General features: G+C 28.9%; 1 protein-coding gene across 1 annotated transcript in view; it reads left to right on the forward strand.

Annotated features, from left to right (window-relative positions):
- Positions 1-20,047, forward strand: part of LOC122507149 — a 614,585-nt gene that overhangs the window by 372,914 nt on the left and 221,624 nt on the right. The window lies entirely within an intron of this gene.

A 20,047-nucleotide genomic window follows, 5' to 3' on the forward strand; every position in this document is an offset into this window, starting at 1 on the left:
TGCTTTTTTGTTTTGGTTCTTTTTGACTTTGGTTCAAAATGCAGTTTAGTTATAATTCCCAATTGTACAGTTTAGATTGCTAATTGTAAATAAAAAATTAAAATTGCAACGGATGACAGTTTTGAATGTGCGAATAAAATTTCCAACTTGAAAATACTTTAGAGGAAAATTATAAGGACACTATTTTGACGATAAAAGCAACAATCGCTTGTCAGGACAATGGTTTTGTTTTGCAATAAAGGATATTGTAACAAGAAACCTGTTACAATTCGCTTCTGTTTCGCTACTCAATACATTGTTTCACATTAGGAAATGCACAATTTCAAAGAGTTGGTTTACAGAAAATGCTCAATTTCGCCCACACATACTCGTTGAGGCCACACCCTGTGCGTGCCCGCCAGGGATTCATGGCAGTTTTTGCTCATGTTCACCGCCTTCTCTTCAGTACTTCTTTCTTTTTTTCTTTCTTTTTTTTAACTTTCATATAAATAGGGTTCAACATACTCCCTATTTATATAGATATGCACACTTTATTGTAAATATGATGATGCTCAGTGTCCACGTGTATTTTCTGTCACGTGAGAGATGTTTTTGTTGTAAACCGTCAGATAGATACCGTCGATATAATATTTGAACAATAATTAATCAAATACTGTCGTATTTGATTAATTTTTGTTCAAATATTATATCGACGGTATCTATCTGACATTCAATAGAATTTGAACTACGGTTATGACCAACGTTAGTTATTATTACCGTCAGTTGTAAATTCATTCAGTTATTACTACCGTCAGTTATAGATTCAGTCAGTTATTACTACCGTCAGTTATAAATTCAGTCAGTTATTACTACCGTTAGTTATAGATTCAGTCAGTTATTACTACCGTCGGTTATACCTAACTTTAGTTTTTACTACCGGCAGTTATTATATCCCACGGTTATAACAACTGTTAGTTATTATTACCGTCAGTTGTAAACATAGTTTTTACTATCGTCGGTTATAACTACAATTACTTATTACCTTCAGTTATAACTACCATCACTTAGAATTACCGTCGATTATAACTATTTGTTCTTAACACCCTAGTTAGTTACAACCACTCTTAGTTATTGTTACCGTCGGTTATAATTTCCATTATTTATTATTACCACAAGTTATAAATACAGTCAGTTACTTATGACAATAACTATTGACGGTAGTAATAACAACTGACGTTAATTGTAATTAATAGCTGTTCTGAGTGATGGTAACTAATGTTATTCGTGGTCATAACTGTCGGCACTAATAACTGACTGTCGATAGAACTGACGGTAAAAAGAACTGACTGTAGTTACAACTGATGCTAATAATAACTAACGGTGGTTATAGCCGTGGGGTTATAACAAATGGTTATAATTAATCATAGTTATAACCCACGGTAGTAATAACTGACTGTATTTATAACTGACGGTAATAATAACTAACGGAGGTCATAATCGTGAGGAATAATAACTGACGGTAGTAAAAACTAAAGTTCGTGACAACCAATGATAGTTGTAACTGATGTTAGTGGCAACTAACTACAGTTATAACTGACAGTAATAATAACTGGCGGTAGAAATAACTTACTGTATTTATGACGGTAATAATAACTGACTGCAATTCTAACTGACGGTAATAATAACTAACAGCAGTAATAACTGACGGTAATAATAATTAACAGTAGTAATAACTGACGGTAATAATAACTATCATCAGTTATTATTGACGGTATTTGTAACTATAGTTACTATTAAACTAAATATAGTTATTATTAGTAAGTATAGTTATTATTACCGATATTTCGGTGATAATTGACGGTATTAATAACTAAAGGTAGTTGTAACCGACATTAGGTATAATCGACGGTAGTTATGACTAGTAATAGTTACAACACTAAGTATTTATTACCAACGGTAGTTAAAACTAAAAAAGAGAAACATTAACAATTTTTTTTTAATTAAAAAAAGTAGCAAATGAAATAGAAAACGAAAAGTGTCCTTTCTTTTCTTGCCTTTATTCCTTTTCTGGTTGCGTTGAGAGCAAACACGAGAGTTGATTGAACGTTATAATAGTTCGTGAACTACACGTTCTTTAGTTGGTTCGATTGGTTGCATCTGTATAGAGTGCGGCGCCCCCTTAATCATCTACTTAACTGGAAAGATAAAAGCGCGTCCATAGAAACTGTGCGGGAGGCTATTCACCTCGCTTCTGTTGCTTCGATTCTTCATAGTTTTTAATCCTCATATACAATATACGTATAGGTTTTATAAATACATAAATATATATATATATATATATACGCGTGTGTGAGTGGGTGTGTGCGTTTGCTTTTTAGAAAATATCCTCTTCCGACGATAGTTGTTGCGTACAAGTGCAAAAGACGGGAATTATCATTTATTCAAGAGACTCGTCGCGACATGCCGTTACGATGTACTTAGAGTCGAAAGACCTTGTGGTACATGCCGCAAGAATCGCGAATGAAAAGATCCTTTCAAGAGTCTTCGTGTTAAGGGATAAGACTGACTTAAGTAAGACCTACAGCGAATTGAATTTAAATTATGTCTCCTGCTTTTTTTTTGCATTCTCCTTCTTTTGTTATTTCTTTGTTTAATTTTTTTTTTTGGTTCTTCTTTCTGTAATTCTTTTATTCTTTTTTCTTGTTTTGTTTTCTACTTTTTTTTGTTTTCAATATTTGATTCTTTTTTTTTCTTGTTTTATCTGTATTTTTTATTTTCTTTTTCGGTTTTTTGGTAGTAGCAAGTTAGCAACTGACGGTAGTTGTAATTGATGACTTTTACAACTGACGGTAGCTGTAATTTGTGGATATTTCAACTGACGGTAGTTGCAATTAATAGTAGTTTCAACTGACGGTAGGAAAAATTAACGCTCGTTTTAAATGGCAGTTGTTTCTAACCAACAGTAGTAATAACTGACGGTACTAATAATTAATGGCAATTATAACTGACGGTAATAAGAACTAATAGTAGTCTTTAGCTATTACTATCGACTGTTATTATTTTCCACGGTTATAATAACCGTTAGTTGTTATCACCGTCAGTTATAGATACAGTCAGTTCTTACTACCGTCGGTTATAACTGACTGTGTATAATTGACGGTAGCAAGAACTAATGGTGGTCATAACTCTAATCAATAATAACTGCCGGTATTAATAACTAACGGTGGTCGTAACCGTGGGAAATAATAACTGCCGGTAGTTATAACTAACGTTTGCTATGACCATGAGCAATAATAACTGCCGGTAGTAATAACTAAAGTTCGTTATAACCGACAGTAGTTGTAAATAATGTTTGTTGCAACTGACGGTAGTTGTATTTAACAGTACAACTGACGGTAGGAAAAATTAACACTCGTCTCAAATGACAGAATCTTTTACTCACGACTGATGGTAGTTGCAAACATTCCCAGTAGCAAAGCGACGGTACTTAGAAATATCGATTTTCCACAATAGCAAATAATTAAAATTAATTAATTATTTAATAATATAAAGCATACTATCAGTAAAATTTCCAACTCTCAACAAGTAATTTCCACTTAAACAAAACCAATATTCCCCTCAAGGGGAACTTGACGTTTAGTGAAGTGAAATGACGATACCGTGATAATTTTTCTCGTCCTCTCTGATGCGATAAAATGTAGAGTTGCTGTACTGTAAATTTTGCTGATAAAGAAAAGTTTATTTAGTTACGCACAATCAAGAGGAGCATTTATATAATGTACATATAGAAGTGGGGCGAATCTTTTAGATGGCAAACAAGAATTGAAGAGCTTATTCAAGGCCCCTTATCTGTGGCAGCAATGACACCTGACGAGACGTGGGATTGACCATGTCCCTCAAAGCCGGTCTTTTGAGTCGTGCTTCATTATCAAGAGAGGGTTTCCCATTGACGTGTCCATTCCATGTATTTTCATTCACAATCGCGCCCTCATAATAGTTTTCAAGTTATGCCACTAACGTTTTTAGATTAGCATAAAAAAAAGAGAACCCGCTTGTGTCTCTGTTACCATGCCGAGTGTTTTTGACCTGAGATTTTCTCCTGGGGTAAAAAAAATTCAAAAAAAAAACGGTTCTATTAATTCGGAGGAATAATAGACGGTAGTCTATTATTCCTCCGAATTAATAGAACCGTTTTTTTGAATTCTTTTTAATTACCGTCAGGTACCGTTAATTATGAACGATGGTAGTTTTTAGTTTTACTCTTGGCGGTAGTTTTTCTTGGTATTTACGACTGGCGGTAGTTTTAATTTTGGACTGTTATAGCTGACGGTAGTTTTAATTACTATTTATTACAACTGATGGTAGTTTTAATTTGGGGTCGTTATAGCTGACGGTAGTTTTAATTACTATTTTTCACAACTGACAGTAGTTTTAATTCGAGGTCGTTATAGCTGACGGTAGTTTTAATTACTATTTGTCACAACTGACGGTAGTTTTAATTCGAGGTCGTTATAGCTGACGGTAGTTTTAATTCGAGGTCGTTATAGCTGACGGTAGTTTTAATTCGAGGTCGTTATAGCTGACGGTAGTTTTAATTACTATTTGTTTCAACCGACGGTTGGTAGAAATTACAGAAGTTGTAATAATTTGCAATTATAATAAACGGTACTTTACTCCTTTGGTTTTTTTTCTCCTGGTGGTAGTTTTGCTTCTTGGTTTTTACACCTGACGGTAGTTTTAATTCGGGATCGTTAAAGCTGACGGTACTTTTAATTACTATTTGTTCCAACTGACGGTAGGTAGAAATGACAGAAGTTCTAATAATTCGCAATTGAAATAAACGGTATTTTACTCCTTGTTTTTTCTCTTGACGGTAGTTTCAAATCGTGGTGGTTAAAACTGACGGTAATTTCAATTATTACCTGTTACAACTGCCAGTAGTCTGAAATACCATTTTTCACAACCGACGGTAGTTTTATTTCGCGATTTTAATAACCGACGGTAGATTTAATTACTATTTTGTTCAACTGACGGTAAATAAAAGTTACAGAATTTATAACAAGTATATAATAAAATAAATAAAATGTACAAAATATATAAAGAAATTAAAGAAATAAATTACAGAATTAAATAAATAAATTATAGAATTAAATAAATAAATTATAGAATCAAAGAAATAAATTATGTAATTAAATAAATAAATTATAGAATTAAATAAATTAAAGAAAAGTGACAGTAGTTTAAGAGTAAGAAGAACTTGTAAATGAAATTTACGACCGAATTTAATTAAAATATAGTATTTTGAATATTAGAGAAAATATTCGCGCAGCGTGTGACTTTGTATAGAGGGAAATGTTCGAATGAGAGGTGTATCTCTCTCGAGTTAAATATATATCGGCCATAATCAAAATTAATTAGGTACTTTGAGTTTAGTTAACTAAGTAGTTTTTAACTAATTACATATGGCGGCGCGTTGACATTGGAAACTCGACTCCGGGGCAGATAACAAGACGATTCGTATTCACCGCCAATAGTCGTTATAATCGATTCGCGAGAATAAAAGAGGTATATATCCCCCTTTTAAATCGAAATGCAACCGAGAGAGTCAAGTTTCCATTTGTGGCCCTAATCGCTTCCGTGGAGTAAACTTCATGGGGTAATGTGCCAGATTGTCAAGCTGATGCTGTGTAAATGGACCGAACTATATTTTTATGTGGGTTTTACGATGCGATGGTTTTTTTTTTTTTTTTTGCAAACGAGAATATTACTATTTCTCTCTTTCTCTCTCTCTCTCTCTCTTTTCACTTTACAACTTTTTTATCGTGTGAAATTTGCTAATAATTTTTAATTTATGTTTACTTCTCTTTGCTCTAAAATATGGTGAATATTTTACTGTTTTTTTTCTGATTCAAAAGAATTGGTTTTTTTCTTTTGTATTTTGTCTTCTTTTTCTCTTTGATTTCTCTTGTTTCTCTTTTTTCTCTTTTACTTCTTCTGAATAATTTACTACTTTTTTCACAATAAGGTACTGAATTCCTTTCATTCCTAAGGTAATTTTATTATAGTAATTAGTAATTACAGTGCTAATAAGATTAGAGATTTTTGTAATTAACTTCAGTAATTACTTTTCATTTAATGTTTTTCTGATAGTTAATTTTATTAAATTTTTTCTCTAAATCTGAATTAATGGGAATTCGTTTAGTAATTCAAATTAGTAATATTTTTTTAAAACTAATTTTCTAGTATTTAGTTATTCACTAATTAATTGACTTGTTAATTAATTAATTAATTGTTTTATATCTTTATTACTTTTTCAATTTTTATTTCTTTATTTATTTCTATTCTTATGTATTTATTTTCTCTTTCTTTCTTTCTTTCTTTCTTTAAATATTTATTTATTTACTTCTTTACATAAATAAAAAATTCTTCTTTTATTTATTCACTTGTTTTTCATTTATTTTTTTATTACCTTTACTAAATTATTATTATTATTATGACCAGTATTTATAATAATTTTTATTAATAGTACCAATTACTAATAATTATTTTGAATAATATATTATTTCTGTTCATGGTTAGTTAATAATTAGTTATTAATTAAATTTTCGTTAATTGTTAATTAATTATTATAAAAAAAACATTAATTATCAATTAACCAGAAATGCTGTATTAATAATAAAAAATGATTTTTTTAATATTTCAATTATTTACATTAATTGCTAATTAATAACTATTATTTTTATTATTGTCAATTTCCCTTAATTGCTAATTAATGATTATTACCTTTATTAATAATTAATAAATAATTAATAATTAATAATGCCTAATGATTCAGTTTATTATCAATTAAAATTTTCAAAAATAAATTAAAAACACTAAATACAACGATACCGTGAATTTTTTTAAATTAATTACAATTTTAAATTGAAAAAAAAATCATAAAGCGAGAAATTATTTACCAAGTGCCTTTATATTTATCAGTTCGTTAAAAAATCTCCGTTAATTTTTGTAATTATACACGAAGATCTCATAAATGATAATTGAATTGATTAATAGATCTCATTATTCCGATAATTTATAATTTAATACCAAGTGAAATGAAGGCAAATTTTTTTTTATTTCTTTTCTTAATAATAAATTTATTGAGTGTCGTTTAGACGAAGGAAAGCGAACTCGTGAATACGCGTGAATTGGCGTGCATAAAGCGAACAACTCGCCCTATAATGGACGGAAGAGGCTAATTATTCTAAACTGTTTTTTATTTTTTTTTTTTTTGGCTTTTTAATCATTTCAAAGTATATACTTACATTCGCTATTACATATATTAGTTAAAATTAACAACCTTCACACAAATATAATATAATGTAAATATATAAAGTTTTTTTTAAAAAACCAGTCGTGTGTAATTTCTGCGATATTTATATATTTAACAAGTTAAATATATTATATATTTTAATACCGGTGTGTATATAATTTCCATTTACCGCCATTACACACATATATGAAGCATCATGATCGTAAAGATCATCAGTTCGATCGCAATTCTGACTTTCATGTTGGCTTTATGTCTACATTTTAAAAAGTTAAGTTGTCCCGAGAGTGTATATATGTGAAACGTGACAGGGAACGCGAACGGGCTTCCCATTTCACATTAGTAGCAAAATATAACGATCCATAGTGACAGGATATTATAGCTGGATGTATATTTTTCTCATATATACATATATATATACATTGCCCTTTGAAGTGTATCAGACATGGTGCGCTTTTTATTTAACTCGCGAAAACTTGTTATGAGTGAAGGATAAATTGTAGTGAATTATAATTCCAAACACTTTCACTATGCCACAAGAGAATATTTCTATCTTTCATCTTAATTTGCATCTTGCGAGAAGCTACCCATTTTTTTCCTTCTTCTTCTTCTTTTTCTTTTGCAGAATTTATAAATATTCTCTCCTTTTTCGAATGTTGTCTTGAATGTGCAGAGGGAAAAAAAAGAAAGTGTTATTTTAACACCAAACGTTGTGTTAAAACAACACCTTCTTTCTGTACAAATGTTCTTTTCTATTTATATAGAAAATTTGTCTTTTGAAAATTACTCTTTCAATTTGAATAAATACTCTTTAAATGAATAAATAGAATTGAAAAGTTGTTCATTAATTGAAATTACTACAAATTTTAACAATTTTCTGGTAGAATTTTACTAAATATCTTTAAAGTGGTTATTAAAATTTTACCGAAGCTTTGGTGGAAAGAAATTAACGGTAATTTTGGTTACTTTCAACCAATCTCTTTGATTTTTACACGGTAGTTTTAATTCGTTGTCATTACGACTGACGGTAGTTTTAATTACTATTTGTAACAAATGACAATAATGATTTACAGAAGTTATAATAATTCGTGGTTGTAACAGTAGTTTTACTTCTTGATTTTCATTCTTGACGGTAGTTTTAAGTACTATTTCTGAAAACTGACGGCAATTAAAAATCACAGAAGTTATAAAAATTGTAGTTATAATAGACGGTTGTTATATTTTTACAATAAAATTTATAATATAAAATTTATAATTGACGGTAGGTTTAATTTCGTGCTCGTAGCGACTGACGGTAGTTTTAATTATTATTTGTTTCAACCGACGGTAGTCTTTAATACCATTTGTTAAAACTGTCAGTAATTAAAATTTACAGAAGTTGTAATAATTCGTAGTTATGATAAACGGTAGTTATACTCCTTGGTTTTTACTCCTGACGGTAGTTTTTTTTAATTTCGTGGTCGTCAAAACTGACGGTAGTCTTAATTTGTTACAATTAACGGTAGTTTCAATTACTATTTCTAACGACTGTCGGTAATTAAAATTAACGGAACTTGGAATAATTCGAATTTTTACTCCTTGGGTTTTACCCCTGACGGTAGTTTTATTTAGCGGGCATTATGACTGACGGTAGATTTAATAATTATATTAGAGAACCGACGGTAAATAAATTTTGTAGAAGTTATAATAATTCGTCACATAATCGAAAAGAATTTTGATATTTAAGACTGACGGTATTTTTGACTCGAGGTAGTTTCAATTCGTGGTCGTTAGAACTGACGGTAATCTGAACTATTTGCTACAACTGACGGTAGTCTGAAATACCATTCGTTAAAAATGACGGTAATTAAAAGTTACAGAAGTTGTAACAATTCGTAGTTATGATAAACGGTAGTTCTACTCCTTGGTTTTCACTCCTGACGGTAGTTTTAATTCTCGTTCAAAGAATATCGAAATTGAGACAAAAAACGTATCAAAATAGTTGAGAAGCAACGTTTTCATATACGTTTTTTGTCTCAATTTTAAAAAAAATTTTTCATTACCGTCGATTATCTTGACTATGAAGTCGTAGTCTACGTAGACTACGACTTCATAGTCAAGATAATCGACGGTAATGAAAAAATTTTTTTTTACCAATTATAATTGTCTTGAATTTAAAAAATAAGTGATAGCATTTTTTTTCGCGATTTAGAATGAATTAAATTCAAATGATTTTAGTTCTCTCTTCTGTTGCAGTGGTGAGTGAAATTCTTTTTTTTTCTTTGCTTTATTTTTCGAAGTTGAAGAGTACAACGAACCGAGCAGTTGTTGTTTCGCACCAACTGTCGCGCTTCATTAACACTTGATTGCCATTGACGCTTTCGATCCTCACTTCATTCATAGTCTGCACGTAAGTTCTGCGCAACCCACTCGCGTCTGTGTCTGACTGGCAAACATAAGCACAACCACCAAGGGAGACGCTTGTAAACGCATGCAAGCCCACACTACTCTGTCTGATAATGTTGTTCTACACGATAAAAAATTTTTCGAATCGTGCTTTTTTGCATTCTTTAAAAAATTCCAGGGTTTTACTATTATATTCTGGTAGATTTTTCAGTTTTTTTATTTTTTCTATTCATATATTTCTATTCTGTTTAGAATTTTTTGTTTTTCTATTTTTTCTATTCATTATAATTGGTTGTAGATATTACTACCGTCGGTTATTATTGTTCCTACCGTTGGTTATCACTGCCTTTAGTTTCTACTACCGTCAGTTATTATTATCGTGGGTTATAACTACCATTAGTTACAACTACCGTCAGATATAACTATCTTTAGTTAATATTACTGTTAGTTATTATTACCCTCGGTTATAACTACCGTCAGTTATTATTATCGTCGGTTATCACTGCCTTTAGTTTCGACTACCGTCAGTTATTATTATCGTGGGTTATAACTACCATTACTTACAACTACCGTCCGTTATATCTAACTTTAATTATTACTATTGTCAGTTATTAATACCGTCGATTATAACTACCTTCAGTTATTATAACTGTCGGTTATAACCACTGTCATAAGTACCGACAATATTTAATAAATTATTATTATTATTTTTTAATTATTATTATTTGATTTTTTATTATAAATAACTGACTGTACTTAAAACTGGCGGTAATAATAACTAATGGTAATTTTAACCGACGGTAATAATAACTAAGGGTTTTTATAATTACGGCATTAAGAACTAATAGTTAGAACCGACGATAATACTAAGTAATGGAGGTTATAACTGACCATAATATCATTATTACTAACGGTAATAATACCTAATGGCAATTATAATCGACGGTAATAATAACTAAGGATATTTATAATCTACGGTATTAAGAACTAAAAGTTCTAACCAACGGTATTAATAACTAATGGTTGTTATAACTAAAGTTAGCTATAACGGACGGTAGTAAGCTAATTGTATTTATAACTGACGGTAGTAATAACTAAAGGTAGTTATAACCGACGGTAGTAATAACTGATTGTATTTATAATCGACGGTAGTTATAACTGATTGTATTTATAACTGACGGTAGTAATAACTAAAGGTAGTTATAACCAACGGTAGTAATAACTGATTGTATTTATAAATGACGGTAATAATAACTAACGGTGGTCATAACCGTGAGAACAATAATTGTAACTGACGGTAGTTTGGTGCATTTATTTCAAACTACTGTTAATTTCAATTGCAACTGACGATATTTGTCATTATTTATAGTATTTTTTTGTAACTACCGTCAATGTTAATTCTTAGAGACGGTAATTGTATCAAATAATAGTAATAACTAAAATTAATGTCTTTTTTCACAGATTAGGACTGACGGTAGTTGTAATAACTCTCAATTAACATCCACAGTACTTGCGATATAAATTTAATTACACATTTCTGATTATTCGTTAACGGATACCTCACACCGTGCGAATTGTGTGAGAAAAAAATAATTTGTAATATAATATTGAAAATACTTTATACATTTATTTATATACATATATATGTTGTATGCGATTTAATCTTTCAATTCGAAGATTGATCGCGCCAAGAATCGATATCGATTTCCAGCTGCGGATTTTGTTTCGTTGATTTTTCGTATACGGAACTGATTGCACACTCGCTTCAGGAGGTCCGTGTCTTTCGTTTAAGTCCCTGTCGCAATATAAACGATCGATGATACATGGCGCCTTTTCAAGCAGAGTTGTCAAACTCGCTTTTCTTTTTCTTTCTTTTTTCCTTACATTTTATTTACATTATACGTGTGTAATGTTGATCTTAGGGACATACTTATTTCACGTTTGGAAAACACATGTTTCTCTTGTAAATCCTCTTTTTTCGTCTCGTATTTCTCTCACATTTTTGTGAGATTATGATCACTGACGGTGGTCATAATCGACGGTAATAGTAACTGACGGTAGTAATAACTGAAGGTAGTTATAACTGACGGTAGTAGTAACTAATAGAAATTATAGCCGACGGTAATAATAACTGACGGTAGTTTTATCTAAAGGCAGTTATAACCGATGGTAGTAGTAACTAATGGAAATTATAACCGATGGTAATAATAACTGACGGTAGTAATAACTAAAGGTAGTTATAACCGATGGTAGTAGTAACTAATGGAAGCTATAAACGACGGTAATAATAACTGACGGTAGTAATAACTAAAGGAATTATATAACCGACGGTAATAATAACTGACGGTAGTAATAACTAAAGGAATTATAACCGACGGTAGTCGGTTTTTTACTTTTTTTTTCTTGATTTATTTTCACATTGCGGTAAATATGTCGCGCAGGTTAATCATATGCTAATGGAACGCACGATATAGTGCATCATCTGCTTTGTAGAAATTTTTAATTGGTACAAAAAGCGAATCCAAATGGAATGCGCGTTGCGATTCAAGAATAATGATTAATCGATTTGTATAAGGAAAATTTTTAATTGCCTGTACGTGAGTTTACTAAGCGGGTCATGCGACAGCTTCTTCTTCTTCTTCTTCCTCTTTTTTTCTTCTCCGTTTTTTTTATAAACCATCTTTGTCAGCTGGATCTCGTGGAATAAGTTTCCCTCGACTTCTGGGAACTTTCGCGACTCGGCCGGAAAACACGCAAAGAGAAGCGACACGTCATATATATAAGAGGCCACCCAGAATTCACCTCACGTTCAAATTTACAATTTTTTTCCAAATTTGCAAGAAAGCAAAAAAGAAAAACAATTTTCTATATCTCCAAGTTCTTCAAAACAAAAAACAACAAAATTTAAAGGAATATTAATAAAATTAATATTTAATAATAATAATAACTAATAATGTTTTTCACCAACAATAATTTAATTTCACATTAATCGATATTAGTTGAAAATGAAGAAAAAAATTTTCATAATACTTTAAGATTTCTTTCTGAACTGTTTATGAAATAATAAAAATTTTCATTTGAGAATTACGAGAATTTCACAAATGCTCTTCGCACACGAACCTTTGAACTGTGTGCAGAAACAAAGAAAAATTTTCAGAGAGAAAGAGAGAAAAAGTCCTAGCACGCGAGAATGTGCATCTTCCTAGTTCCGTTTGAGAATAAATAGATATGTGTTTAAAATGCAAGGAAAAGAGAGAGAAAGAGAGAGAGAGAGAAAAAAACAACGTCGTAAAGCCAAGATCCAATCGACCTTCGGCTACGAGTCAATCGACCTATGAGAATGTTTGATTTATGCTAATGTTTGCGGGCAACATGTATATATGTTTAAATATATTATAAAAGAAATTTTTTACCCACTTGCAAAATTTTACAGTTGTAAATGAAAACATTTTCTTTCTAAAAACAATCATATGAAAAAAAAATCGTAAATTTTCCACAACAATAATTATACCGTTAAGTTTATTGTCTTTTTCATTTTTATTATTATGTAGTCATAACCAACTGGTCATTTTCTCTCAGGATTATTGCTGCGTGAAGTATTTTTTTCATAAGCGAAATATTGAATTTTGTAATCAATACGAATTTGTTAAGAAATCTTTTTAAAATTCATTTTTTTTCGTTTTTACAAAATATTTATTGTTCGTTTCGAAATGAAATATTCGAAAATAATTAAAACTACCGTCGCTCATTCCAATAAAAATAAATCTACCGTCGTTCCTAACGAACATTTATTGAAACAATTGTCTAGTAACAAATAATTGAAAGTACCGTCACTAACAGCAAATAATTGACAGTACAGTAGCTCATACCAATAAAAATAAGTACTACCGTCACTTCTAACGATCCAAATAACCAAAAATTGAAACCCTGGGGAATAATAACTGACGGTAGTAAAAACTGATGTTCTTTATAATCAACGATAGTTGTAGCTGACGGTAGTGACAACTAACTAGAGTTATAACTGACAGTAATAATAACTGACGGTAGAAGCAACTTACTGTATTTTTAACTAATACGGTAATAATAACTGGTAATAACTGAATGTATTTATAATGCCGGTAATAATAACTAACAACAGTTATAATCGACGGTAATAATAACTAATTGCAATTATAACTGACTAATAATAACTAATTGCCATTATAACCGACGGTAATAACAACTTACTGTATTTGAAACTGGCGGTAATAATATCTAACCGTAGTCATAACCATGGGGAATAATAACTGACAATGGTTTTAACTTTTAACCGATGGTTATAACAAATGGTAATTATAATCGACTTTAGTAATAACTGACTGTATTTACAACTGACGGTAATAATAACTAATGGAGGCCATAACCGTGAGAAATGATAACTGACGATAGTAACAACTACAGTTCGCTATAACCGACAGTAATTATAACGGCTGGTAGTGACAACTGACTATAGTAATATAGTGATATAACTGACAGTAATTATAACTGACCATTGAAATAACTGACTGAATTTCTAACTAACAGTAGTAATAACTGAATATTTATAACTGACAGTAATAATAACTAACTGTAATTCTAACTGTCGGTAAGAATTACTGACTGTAAGTCAAACTGACAAAAGTAATAACTGGCGGTAATAATAACTACTATCAGTTATTATTGATGGTAATAATAACTAATATTAGTTATTATTGACGGTAATAATAACCGACGGTAGTAATAACTAATGGAAGTTATAACCGATGGTAATAATAACTGACGGTAGTAATAACTAATAACAGTTATTAGTGACGGTAATAATAACTAATATCAGTTATTAGTGACGGTAATAATAACTATTATCAGTTATTAGTGACGGTAATAATAACTATTATCAGTTATTATTGACGGTATTTGTAGCTAGCGATATTATAACTACCGTCAATCGCAATTTCCATACAATTATTACAGAAAAAAAAAATGCTCGCGAAGTAATTTTTAACTAAAAAAGAAATTTCAAAGCGTGGGTTGTTCGAATCGGTTGAAATTGAAATTAAATCGAATCGGAAAATAATACTGATAAGTAGTCACCATTATCTTTGAATTCTCAGCGTAAATGAGGTGAATGCATTTTGTTATACCTTATCTCGAGATTCAAAAATAGTTTCATAGCACAATACAGATGTGCATCGAGTTGCTATTTTCAGCTCGTTTCTCTATTCGGGTCATATAAGATTGCGTCACGCAAAGCAACTTCTTAACGGCGCAAAATTAGAGGGGGCTAAAGCTTCGCAAAGACCAAGCAACGTGCTTGTTATCAACGTTCGTACCGCAGACACCAACTTCGGTCTTTGATAAAATTCACTTTACAAAACATATATATATTTATATACATGGGGTAAAAATAAAACCTCTTTCCTAATGATGTTCACTTTTTATCGCATGCAGCCGGAAATTTCATTTTAAATAAAAATAAATGTCTATGATTCAAAGAACTAAAAATAAATATAACTGAAAATATTTATTACTATATTTACTAGGAATAATTAATTAATTAACGGCAAAAACTGCTGACGGTACTACCGAAGGTGATTTAAAAATGACTGCATTCTTAATGAGCTGTAATTATAACTGACGGTGGTTATAATCGACGGTAATAATAACTGACGGTAGTAATAACTAAAGGTAGTAATAATTAAAGGTAGTTATTACCGACGGTATTAGTAACTAATGGAAGTTATAACCAACGGTAATAATAACTAAAGGTATTTATAACCGACGGTAGTTGTAACTAATAAAGATTATAACCGACGGTAGTTGTAACTAATAGAGATTATAACCGACGGTAGTAGTAACTAATGGAAGTTATAACCAACGGTAATAATAACTAAAGGTATTTATAACCGACGGAAGTAGTAACTAATAGAAATTATAACCGACGGTAGTAATAACTAAAGGTAGCTATAACCGACGGTAGTAGTAACGAATAGAAATTATAACCGATGGTAATAATAACTGACGGTAGTAATAACTAAGGGTAGTTATGACCGACGGTAGTAATAACTAATGGAAGTTATAACCGACGGTAATAATAACTGACGGTAGTAATAACTAATGGAGGTTATAACCGACGGTAATAATAACTGACGATAGTAATAACTAATGGAGGTTATAACCGACGGTAATAATAACTGACGATAGTAATAACTAATGGAGGTTATAACCGACGGTAATAATAATTGACGGTTGTAATAACTAAAGGTAGTATAATAATAATTATATAATAATAATTGACGGTACTAATAACTACAGATAGTTAAAATAACGTTTAAAGAAATAAATTAAAAAAACGAAAATTGGAATTATAAAAAAAAATTCTTGCAAAAAAACTTAAACGTTTTTTAATATTATAAAACATGTAAATACGTAATCAATTTTAAATAAGACCAGCAGTCAATTAAAATTTTTTCTGACGAAGACAGCTTAATTTTCTCTTTTTAAAATTTAATTCGAAAGAGAATGGAATCAATTTATATTCATCAAAAAAAAAAAAAAAAAAAAAAAAAAAGGTGCGAGGAAACATATAGATCTTTCAAGAAGCCTCCACAGTGGCACATTACTCACACACACACTTAACTTTTGAAATTCGGGTTAAACCGCAATATTCTCAAAATTAGCTTCAATCTGATATAGAATGAAAAAACAAGAAAAAAAACGTTTATTTTTTTTTCATCATTTCATCGCATTACATTCGTCTCTTTTATAACAAGAACGCAGGGGGAAAAAAAAGAATATACGCATTCTGAAAACGATTCTTCACTTAAATCATCAATTTTTATCCAGTTAAAGAGAATATAATCTCTTAAGAAAATATTTAAGATAATAATACATTTAAAATGGAGAACATCTTCAAAGATTAAATTTACGATCGTGAAGAGAGAGAGAGAGTGAGAGAGAGAGAGAAAGGTTGCCATATATTTTTATAATATGTATTGTGATTTACCTTAATCGAAAGTAATATGAACATTTAATTAGCAATTTAAAATGTTCCCGAAAATTACAATAAAAGAGGAGAAATATTTTTTTTCATCAAATTTCTTCTCATTTTATTTTACACCAATATTTATCCAATCTTCGGAAAAAAACAATTTACTATAAACACGATCGTAATTAAATTAGGTAATAATAATTTAAATACAAATAAATTGCACTGAGAATTAAATTAATAATTAAAATCGATAAATAAATTCAAGTAAGCAATTAAACTATTAAGTAAATTGAAAATTAAATTAATAATTGAATTAAAACGATTTATAAAAATTTAGAATTAAAATAATTTATAAAATAATGTTTTTTAAATTAATTAAACTACCGTCAGTTGTGATGACCGTGAATCAAAAATACCGTCAGGAGTAAAAACCAAGGAGTAAAACTACCGTTTATTATAACTACGAATTATTACAACTTCTGTAGTTTTTAACTACCGTCAGTTGTTAGTAATGGTAATTAAAACTACCGCCAGTCATAACGACCGCGAATTAAAACTACCGTCAAGAGTAAAAACCAAGGAGTAAAACTACCGTTTATTATAACTATGAATTATTACAACTTCTGTAGTTTTTAACTACCGATAGTAGTTAGTAATAGTAATTAAAACTACCGTCAGCCATAACGACCCCGAATTAAAACTACCGTCAGTCGTAAATACCAAGAAGCAAAACTACCGCCAGGAGTAGAACTACCGTCTATTGAATTAAAAATTATTTGAATAATCAAATTAAAATTATTGATATAAATAGATATTTGAGTTAACTATAAAAAAATAATTAATATAAAAAAGAATTTAAAAAAATTAAGTAAAAATTCAATTTCTAATTAAATTGATTTAATTAATTAGTAAACTTAATATAGTAATGAAAAATGACAAGAAAAGACAATCAATAAACAAGTGAATTAAAAGTTTTCTTTTTTTTTATCAATAAAGTGAACTATCAATATAACTTTATTAGAACAATCAATATGAATTATTCAATTAAAAGCATTGACATTAGAAAGAAAAGAAAAATAAAAATACAAAATTGATTTTAATGACGCATTAAAATTTTTTTACATTATTAAATTGAAAGTAAACTATACTCACGAGTGTAATTAACAGTCACGGATAATTTCGATTAAATCAACAAATTATCTCACGTTTTAAATATTATTATGATTGAATGCATTCTCTCTTTGAATCAAATAACTTTTATATTAGTATATACGTGAGATATTTTCCATCTCTTTATTACTGCCATTACCTTTTTAATTGAAGCTGTGCGTTTATATTTTTTAATAACCATATTTATATATGATATCGAACACTTGCCTATCTCTTAATCTTTATTCAACTGAAGAGTCAAACTCAAGAATTTTTGCTTCAAGCTGTTAAAAATTTTTTTTTCATTTTATATGTATGTTTTTCATTATACATTTAAAGAAGAGAAAAAAAAATTCGAACTATATATAGAAAAAGAGAGAGAGAGAGAGAGAGAAAGAAAGAAAGAAAGGGAGTGAGATTTTCATCTAGCAATTTTAATGATTTCAGAATGTTTCAAGAAACAGGTTCTTCTTATTTAAGCTCGTGCTCGACAGCTCGACCAAATGATTCCTCTCTGATTGAGTCAGTTTAATCAAGACAACATACAAACCGAAGTGATTTGTTAACACCAATGTTTCTTCTCGCGTAAATAAATTTTTTTTTTAATTCAACAATAGGGAAGATATTTTAAGAATTTTAATTTTATTTTTAGTATAATGAGAAATAAATTTTTATAAGGGAAAATTTCGATAATTAAGGAAATTAATTATTATTTAACTTTATTATTAAATTAAGAATTAAGAAATTAATATTATTATAATTAACGGTAGTTTCTCCAAATTGATCGTTGGCAGTGACGGTAGTATTTATTTTTTTATTATAATTACCTGTAGTTTCTGCAAATTGATCGTTGGCAGTGACGGTAGTATTTATTTTTTTATTATAATTACCGGTAGTTTCTGCAAATTGATCGTTGGCAGTGACGGTAGTATTTATTTTTTATTATAATTAACGGTAGTTTCTGCAAATTGATCGTTGGCAGTGACGGTAGTATTTATTTTTTATTGGTTTAAGTGACGGTAGTTTTAATTATTCTTTGTTATGAGTAACGGTAGTTCCTAGGATAAATTAAAAGTATTGAAAAACATTAAATGCTTAGAATTTATAAGAAAATCCTAAATTTTTGTGTCTTTTTGTTTGCTATGAGGAAAATTATCACAAATTTTATTAATTTTTCAATTTTCATCAATTTTAATAAAATTCATTGCAAAATTCAATTATTTTCATAAACAACAATATTCATCACAAAAATTTAATTATTTTCAAAATTAATAACATTCTTCGCAGAAACTCAATTATTTTAAAAAAATCTAAAAAGAATTGTCAACATTTCAATTATTTTGAAAAAATCTAAAAAGAATTGTCAACATTTCAATTATTTTTATAAATAAATAGCAAAATTTTTCAATAAAATTCAATTATTTTCATCAATTTTAATAAAATTCATTGCAAAATTCAATTATTTTCATAAAAAACAATATTCATCACAAGAATTCAATTATTTTCAAAATTAATAATATTCTTCGCAGAAATTCAATTATTTTCAGAAAATCTAAAACAAAATTGTCAACATTTCAATTAATTTTATAAATAAATAGCAAAATTCTTCCATAAAATTCAATTATTTTCAGGGATTTTAATAAAATTCATTGCAAAATTCAATTATTTTCATAAATAATAGTATTCATCATCAGAATTCAATTATTTTCAAAATTAATAACATTCTTCGCAGAAATTCAATTATTTTCAAAAAATCTGAAAAAATTTGTCAACATTTCAATTATTTTTATAAATAAATAGCAAAATTCTTCGATAAAATTCAATTATTTTCATGGATTTTAATAAAATTCATTGAAAAATTCAATTATTTTCATAAATAATAGTATTCATCACAAAAATTCAATTATTTTTAAAAATTTTAATAGAATTCATGGAAAAATTTTAATTATTTTCAAAAAAAATTTCTTACTTAAATGATTTTCAATATTCTACTATTTTAATAAAATTATCCAAAAGAATTCAATTGTTAAACAAACATTTTGATAATATTCTACACGAACATTCAATTATTTTCCAAAAAAAAAATAATAATTTCACAGGACTTCAATTATTTAAGATAGAATTATGCTTAAATTTGTTCGAAAAAATCAAATGTTGTAAAATTTATCATTAAATTCTTCGCAGTAATTCAATTATTTTTTAAAATAATAAAATTA

This window comes from Leptopilina heterotoma, unplaced genomic scaffold (genome assembly GCF_015476425.1).
Source record: "Leptopilina heterotoma isolate Lh14 unplaced genomic scaffold, ASM1547642v1 Lhet_45, whole genome shotgun sequence".
In the NCBI taxonomy this organism is placed as follows: domain Eukaryota; kingdom Metazoa; phylum Arthropoda; class Insecta; order Hymenoptera; family Figitidae; genus Leptopilina; species Leptopilina heterotoma.